General features: G+C 42.6%; 1 long non-coding RNA gene across 1 annotated transcript; it reads right to left on the reverse strand.

Annotated features, from left to right (window-relative positions):
- Positions 1 to 2113: 2113 nt before the first annotated feature.
- Positions 2114 to 7014, reverse strand: LOC117879659. Its single transcript, XR_004646336.1, has 3 exons — positions 6862 to 7014; positions 5049 to 5118; positions 2114 to 2541 (listed from the first exon to the last, which is right to left on the reverse strand). It is a non-coding gene; the product is annotated as an uncharacterized LOC117879659 (long non-coding RNA).
- Between the last annotated feature and the right edge of the window lie 1818 nt (positions 7015 to 8832).

Raw genomic sequence — 8832 nt, forward strand, 5'->3', positions numbered from 1 at the left:
CCCAGCGCTACCGGCTTCGGGCAGCCCCCGTGCCTCCGGACCCTGTGCCGCCGGAGCCTGGGAGGGGAAGTGCCCAGCTGGCGGCTGGGGTCCGGAGGCAAGGGGGCTGCCTGAAGCCTATAGCGCTCGGGCAGCTCGGCTCTTAAACAGAGCCGAAGAGTCCGGGGAGGAGCAGAGCTGCCGCGGGAGGGGAAGTGCCCTGCCGGCATTTTCCCGGACATGTTCAGCTTTTTGGCAATTCCCCCCGGACGGGGGTTTGATTGCCGAAAAGCTGGACATGTCCGGGAAAAACCGAACGTATGGTAACCCTACCCATTCAGTCAGGCAAATCTGCCCCTGTCCCCATGTGTCCCTGCACCCCACTCCCCATGTGTCCCTGTGTCCCCACTCAGCCACCCGCTTCCCCCCTCTCTTTGCAGTTTACTTAAATGGTATCGGAATCAATTGCAGTGTCCAGCAAGTTGAAGCTTCTCAAAACAACAAGCAACTGGAAATGTGGCCACTGCTGAAGTGGTGTTTCATCTAGATTGGTGTACAAGTCAGCAAACCATTGTTTTGATGTGCTGCACATATAATTTTGACATTAAATTGCATTAGTCTGTTGCACCTGGCAGACACTTTTTTTTTTTTAAGACCTAGGTTAGCATGGTGTTTACATTTTAAAAATCGTTGTCACCATAATGTAGTTCATTTCACTGTGGAATCAAATCTATAATAAGTGATATAACATGCATCACTGCCAAATTATAAGAGTTAGAGGGAAATAGCAAAATACCTTAAATTATAAAGTAAAATTAGTTTATAATCAGTTGTTCTTTGTCCTGGTAATCAGATTTTCTATTTAGAGAAAAAATTCAGACCCACTGGCTACCCTAAATGCTCTTAAATTACAGAGATGTTTGTGCTTGGTTTTTAATCTCAAAATTTATCCGGATGCAACAAAAATTATATGCAGCAGTACCAGAAGTTAAAGAAACAGTAATTTTTAAAGTACAAATTCTTATTTCTCCATGACATCCTCAGAGAGCCTGATTTGAGCAGAACCAGTGTACATCCATGGTTGCAGTAAAGGGGCACAGCATTTGGGAGGGCCTCTGCACATGGTCTGTTCTGCCTATGCACCCTACACATCAGTCCTACACTAGAGCTTCAAGTGCTTGGTTCTCAGGCTCAAAGACGAAGAGAGTAGTAACAACTTTTCTGGGCTACCTACCTGGAAGGAGGGACACTTATTTCTTATGGCAGGTCTTCCAGGGGTCCTGCAGAGTCTGAGGTCCTATCCGCTGAGGAGCAATATAGTACAGCAACTGGGAATTTGTGGCTCTAAAACTCTGTCTAGAGGAATCCCAATGATCTCCTATTTCCATTAGATGTATTTCAAAGAATGTAAGAAAATAAGAAGGTGTTTTTAACCCTGCTAACGAGACATGCAAGCAAAGGGTTAGCTTTGAATAGTGTTGGAGGAATAAATATTGAAGAGGGATATTAAATTATGGATTTGGAGAAAATAATCCTATTTTAATTTCAGCAGTAATTTGATTGTCTGCTCTCAATTTTCTGCTTGGTTGCAAAGGGCACTGTTTGAACAAAGAGCCATTAAATGGTACAAATGAGGAGGTGAATAGTAGTGGTATCCCATTCCCGGTGGGAAACACTTGTTAATTAGCAGAGGGATGCTGATTAGTGTGCAACTGTGAGCAAGAAAGCTTGTTGCTGAATTTGTTGAAGAGCAGATTGCTCATATAAATAAAGGCATAAAGTTAAGTCCTATTCAGGTAGCACAAATTCCTTAGCTTTACTTGCTCCTGACCTGACACTTCTGAAAATAAATCTTCTACTTTTGCACACTATTGGTGCATGCATGAAATGCACTGTTTGAAAATCTATCTGAAAAAAGGGCTTGTGCGAGTTGCTGTAATAATTAATGGAGATATCCCATCTCCTAGAACTGGAAGGGACCTAGAAAGGTCATTGAGTCCAGCCCCCTGCCTTCACTAGCAGGACCAAGTACTGATTTTGCCCCAGATCCCTAAGTGGCCCCCTCAAGAATTGAGCTTACAACCCTGGGTTTAGCAGGCCAATGCTCAAACTGCTGAGCTATTCCTCCCCCCAATTAACTATCTACTTGACCTAGTTTTAAGTTAACATATATCCATGGACTCCCATATCAGTGGTGAAGTAACCATGAAAATCTCCTCCTTTAATTTAGAACATATTCATGGCTTTCGATCACTTCATAAACTCATGGACTAAGTCAAAGGAACACGTGGCAAATAGCAATAAAAGTGTATCAACTTGAGTCACACGTTTATTGGAAAACTTAGCCATTGCCATCGTATATAACAATACATTTCATGGAGATTCTATAGATAGGTTCTTCATGGATGTGGGCCGTTCATTGCAGTTATATTAGCTTTCTGGGCTGTTGCTGTGAAGGGAGAACTGGAAAGTAATGTTGCTGGAGCAGATTCTTATTTTTTCTCTTATCACTGAGAAGTTTAGAGTAGTTGTTTTTTTGTGGGCTTTAGTCCAGCTGGCTGCCTATAAGGGCACATGAAACAAATATTGGAGCATTAAGCTTTTTCCAGCTGTTGAAAAAATATTGATAAGAGCATGCAGGCATCCTACAAGCCTTAGGGAGGCAGCTGAGCGTTTAAACATAATTATTTGTTTAGTGCTCCCAGACCCTTCAATCCACATTGTCATATGATCACACTTGTTATGTGTTACTGTTACTAACCTTGGGCCAGAAGCTTAGCTGTGTAAAGGGGCTGAGCTGTGTCTTCAGTGGAGCTATGCTGATTTACACCTGAGGATCTGACCCTGTTTGTTGAAATTAAGTTTGAGGCCAGCATAATCTTTCCTTTTCACCCCTTTCCCTCTGAAGATCTAATGGTCTCTCTCAAAATAGGCTTCTGAATGGTGTATTCAAAATATGAATTAATGGGTGCAAAGGAATAACTGGTGTGCAAAATATGCATGATACATACAGACTCGGCGACTGCAAACACACACTGCATTAGCAGGTACAGTTTTATGCATTTTGTACTTGCAACTGTTTGTTTTAAATTCAGCCCTGGTGCAGAGGATTGTGCAAGGTCTTCTCCGCCACTTAAGCCGTGCATATTGATTGCACTGGGAGTTAGCTGGCAGAGCAGCTGCACAGGGGTATCTTTGGACTCCTTTTATGCTGCAGAAAGGGTCTCTGAGCTGACCTCACAGAGTCTGGTGCAGAAGGCCACACAGGGAAGGGCCAGTGGAAGGGCTATATATCAACTTTTACACAATCAAGTGGCCTCAGTATCCCATACAACTGGCACAAAGGGGCTCTGGCAGTCCGCAAGCTGGAATAGCAGCCAGAGGGATCAGCACAGCAGCTTTGCCCTGACCCCAGCCATTTCACACTCTACAACGTAGAACCCGAATACTAGGGCTCTATGCAGGCAGAGTAGATTTCACCTTCAGTGTGTAATTACGTTTGCTTCTGTATTAACATTCACAGCTTAGGATCCTGTATTTGAAAATACAGCACTTCCAATTTCAATGTGTGCTGTATGTAAAAGCGTACAGCTATTTCTAATCCTTTCTGTCCATGGCTATGGGTAGCTACATACTTGTCCTGATCCTCAGCTATGGCACCGTGCAACTCAGGAATGGATGTGGGGTGTGGCACAAAGCTGGCTTTAAACCTCCTTTGTGCTTCCCCAGTTTTGGGCTGGCTGTGTGCTTGGACAGTTCTTTGTCAACAGTTAGAGCAGCCTGATGGCTGTTCTAATTTATGCCAGCTGCCACTGTTCCTAAGAGGCTGCCGATACAACTGGAGATCACTAGTGTTAGCCAAATGGGCTCGTTTCCCCCTGGAGCTGCCCAATTACCCCAAGGAGGCACGGGAGTCTAGAAGACGGCTTCAAGTTCTTTATTGATCAGTCAGCTGAGCGGGTGTCCCCCTCGACTCATGCCAGAGGGAGGAGCACACCTTACAAGCGTAGAGCAAGCCTTTTTATACCCAGTAACAAATGACTTAACGTGCATACATTCTGCTGACCTATGGAATTTTTAAATTCCCTTTTAGGGGTATATAGAATACATCTGTTGGGGCCGTAAATAGGATACATTTGTTGAGCCTCTTTGATTGATTGTCTTGCTATATGTTCATATATGGGAAAGGGAGTTTATGGCCATGGGGAACAGCTGAAATAATAGGCGAGTATTTGGCCTTTGTCTAACACTAGGGCTCTGGAAACTTAGCCTTGCCTCCATGCTGGCTGCTGGAATGAGCGTGCTGTAAGAGCTGCTACACTGTCTCTGTCATTGGAGGATCCCCCTTTACTGGGCGGATTCTCCTAGGGTTGGTTAATATCAGCTTTAGGACCCCTTTACACCAGCAATGCAGTGCAAACCAGCTGCAGCACAGAGGAGAATCTGACCCACAATGTATTTTTATCTAACTGGGTGTTTACTGCGGACTACAGGAATTGCTATACTGGATCAGACCCAACGCCCATCTAGTCCAGTATTCGGTCTCTGGTGCTGGCCACTGTCCGATGTTTCAGAGGAAGGTGCAAGTAGGTAGATGTGGGATAAACTGTCCTCATGAAAGTCTCATCCTAATCCCAATAGTTAGAGATCAGTTTAAACCCTGAAGCACAAAGCTTTATATGCCTTCACAAACTCTTGTTGTCTTTGAATCTTGCTAAATTCTTGGCCTCAATGGCAGAGTGGCGATAAATTCCTTTATGTTGCTCCCATTACTATAGAGCAAGTAGAGCCAGAATGATTTACTGGACACAATCCATCCAAATGTTCCCTTCCTCAGTGTTACAGCTACCAAACCATTCCTTTCTGGTTGCTTTTGTGCTCTCATACTTATATTTGACATACGATTATTCTATTGGATCAAACAGTTTGGGAGGTGTGAAATGAAGCATACAGGATTACTGATGATGTGGGTAAACTTGTGCCTCATAATCCTAGGGATCAGAGCATCAAATAACACATTACTTGAATATCACCGAGATTCGACAGCTAATGCATTATTCAGGCAGTACCTGGTTAAAGAGTGTCTAGTCCTTTATCTGCAGCTGTTGCATGCAGATGGAATCGATAGACAGAGATGAGCTGAAAGAGAAAACAGAACACCTTTGACATTAGATCCTTGGAGCTGCAGTTACTGTTGTTACCTGGGTCTCAGCTTTCCAGGACTGACTGGAGGGTCCTCACCTTTGGAACTCAATTTCCATGACCCGGACCTGAATTTGGCTGTATTCAGGGCATCTTAGAGGGCTGATTTTACTGGAGCCACTTGTTGATTTATTGCATATTTTGAAGGTGTTTATAAAGTGCTTAACAATAGTGATAGGAACTACAGAGTGTATAATGTACAGGTACATTTAAAAAAATAAAAATAACATTCTGGATGTACCTAAAATGACCTTTTTTTGATTGCGGGGGGGGGGGGGGGAGGAGTAATGGCTAAAGGAGCGTGAAAAATTCACCAAAGCCTTATCCCATGTACTGACCATAAGGGAGTACCAGGGTGCAGAGAGACTTCCTATTGGAGAATAGTGCTGTAGTAAAACATACCCACAATGTGAAAGGCAACTGAAACTGTTGCTCTCAAGCAGAGAGGCACCAGGCAGCTGGCAGGCATGTGTAATTAAATTCCTGGCACACTTTGGATGTTTTTATACTTTTCTTTTGGTCAGCAGATATTTAAGTATGCAGAATCTCGAAACCCTCTGCATGTTCTTTTAAATGTCATTGTGTATTTGTTAGGAAAATCACAATTGCTCGTTTTTCATTCTCTTTTAGCATTCTTGTTCTTTCTCCAATGGATCTGAAGATGACAATTTTGCAGAGGAGGGCAGATGTAGATGAGGGATTGAACGCACATCTTATCAAGTTGGGGAGTGAATAGGAACATTCCAGCTATATGTAGAGCCCAGCTGGTATTCCTTTGTTTTGGAAGGAGAATACTGAAATCACTGAGGAGTTGCCCATGTCATCTGTAGTTTGATATTGGAATTTTTGAAACAGTTAAGGAATTAATTCCTAAATGGACAATCAGTCAAAATGTGCAGTGACCTGCAAATATAAAACGACACTTTAAAAGACCATGCAGAGGGTTTAGAGAATCTGCACACTTAAATATCTGCTGACCAAAGGAAAACTATAAAAACCTACAATGTGTGCCAGGAATTTAATTACACGTGCCTGCCAGCTGCCTGCTGCCTCTCTGCTTGAGAGCAACAGTTTCAGTTGCATTTTGATTTCTAGATATGCCACTGCAATGGAGTTGTGACTGACGCTGATACAGCCCTGACAGACATGTATAAGTTCAACAGAAGGTGAAAGTTCTAAGAGTCTCTTGACTTGCTGCATGGGTCAGACTTACAAAAAGACAAAAAATGTTCTGATGCCCCTACAACAGACCCCAAATAGCTAAATTCAGCTCTCTCACACACCAGTGTAGGCCTTGAATAACTCCAATGAAGCCAATGGAATAACTCTGGATTTACACCAGTGAAAATGAGAGCAGAATTTGTTTCAGATGCCTGCTGTGTATCTCTGGGAGGATGTGCTGTTTGTTCTGTTTGTTATGTGCTGTGACTTTGTTAATTAAGCCCTGAAAGAAATACATAAGGCCAAATTCACCAGTGCAAATCTTGAGTAATTTCACAGACTTCAGTGAGTTACTCCTGATCTATGCCTTATGTAAATCAGAACAGCATTTAGCCTTATGTGATTTTTGTGGGGAAATGTTCAGATACTCAGAAAATGGGCATATGCAGTTGGTGTATGTCTTAGGAACCCATGTCAAAAAATTGGCCTGAAATATTAACATGTACTTTTCTAACTTACCTATCTCTTTGCTACCACTGAGTGGCAGCATGAACACAGTCCTGCAGTGAAATAATTTGTGACAAATGAAGCTCTGGAATATTTGATGTAAGTAGTAACTATAATAGAACAGATAATTCCTTTTGGTTTCTGCACCCTGAAAGGAATGGAGAACATATCATCAAACTAACAATAAAAGGAGGGACTAGCTATTTTTCAAATAAAGAAAGGAAGCATACAACAGTAAAGTTTAAAATTGCTCCTTAATGTAACCCTTACAGTACATACAAAGAGGCACTGACAGACTAACACTCTTGATCCAATATCTAGATACTACCAAGATGGGTATGTTAGAAATGCCTCGATAGATATTAGAAACGTGTCATGAGGAAAAGTTAGCAAAGGATCGAGCTGAAGGAAAGAAGTACTTGAGCAATCTTTTCAACCAGCCATGTGATTCTTTAAGGTAATGCTGTCTTCCAGCAATATAGATACATATATGGTTCTCAACGTATTTACCATTACGGGCTGCATATGCAACAATCTATGTGTTATGTGGGCCACATCCACACAATATTTTATATACATACACTACCTGTATGGCCCTGAGGATGTCAGATGGGCCTCAGCTGTGTGCTGACTGCGCCTCAAGGAGGCCACGGGTTGAGAACCACTGATTGATTGATTCTGTTTTTTTAAGTTTGAGCAACTAAGCCAACTTGAATGGGCATAGGGGGACTTAAAGCATTTCTGTTGTACAAGGATGAGGGATGGCAAAAACAGCAATGGACCTCATACAGCAGACCTCACCTCTTCGGCAGTGCACATCTGCACTGCCCCAGCATGGCATAGGAGAGGAACAGGCTGAGTCTGGCCAGGTATGCCTGCACGTGCTTTGCAGTCTTTTATGTGGATTGCTCAGACATTAGAAAATGTGTATTTTAACTATTCCATAGCTAAGTTGAGACATGGCCGAGCATACAGTCTCTAATGTATATTGGTTCAATATTGGGGAAAGTGAGCACGTCTGAATAAACAGGTGGTGGCTCTTATGAAATTCCTAAAGAGCTACAGGGCAGAATCCAAATTCCCAAAATGAAAAGAAGTCCCCAAGGCCATGTCCAGCTACTGCAGAATATGAAGAGCAGTAGCATACATGGACTAAATGCATGGAACCCTTGGAATTTATTTCAGTGTGGGAATTAGGATTTCATCCCACAGCTCTTTGACAATTTCCTGAGAGCGGAACCCATTTGTGCCTGCCTGCCTGCTATCTGAGCATGTCAAAACACTTCAGAGATGTTAAAATGCTGTTTGGCACTGAAAAGGTGGCACCATGGAATTCTAGGGTTCTTGTCCCAAATTACTTCTATACCAGAATTGTTCAATTTCCAAGGGGAAAAAAATCCTTTTTTCCCAACAGCTTGCTCTAACCTCAGTCTGTGAGCTGAGAGTCATCCTGGTTTTTTTCTGGCTTATGCATCATTGCCAGTAAAAAGATTCTGCAGGCTTAATTCTGTCTTCATTTATGTTTATGCAACACAGCACAATAGGTGCAGCTGAGGGCAGATTTAGCCATGCCAAATATGCTGTTGATGACACACACAAGGAGTAAAATCCAGCTCACTCATGCATAGCTCTCTTGACTCTGCAGAGCTAAGAGGAATAAAATTAGCAACAGCTTATATTTATCACTCAGCGGAACAGATAGAACCCCACGTATACTCAGGAATAACGAGAGAAGCTGAGTAAAAAGGTTCTGTTTTTGTGGAGGGTCTCATCCAGCACTCATTGAAGTCAATGGAAAGTCTCATTGATTTCAGTGGCCGTTAGATTGGGCTTTTAGTCACATTTCAGTCATCTTTGTGAGATGGATAAGTGTTATTTCCCCCTTCTACAGATAAGGAAATTGCAGCAAAGAGATTAAATTACTTGCCCCAAATTACAGCAGAAGTCAAGAGAGCATTAAGAATAGACCCCAAATCTCTTGTC

This window comes from Trachemys scripta, chromosome 6 (genome assembly GCF_013100865.1).
Source record: "Trachemys scripta elegans isolate TJP31775 chromosome 6, CAS_Tse_1.0, whole genome shotgun sequence".
Taxonomy (NCBI): domain Eukaryota; kingdom Metazoa; phylum Chordata; order Testudines; family Emydidae; genus Trachemys; species Trachemys scripta.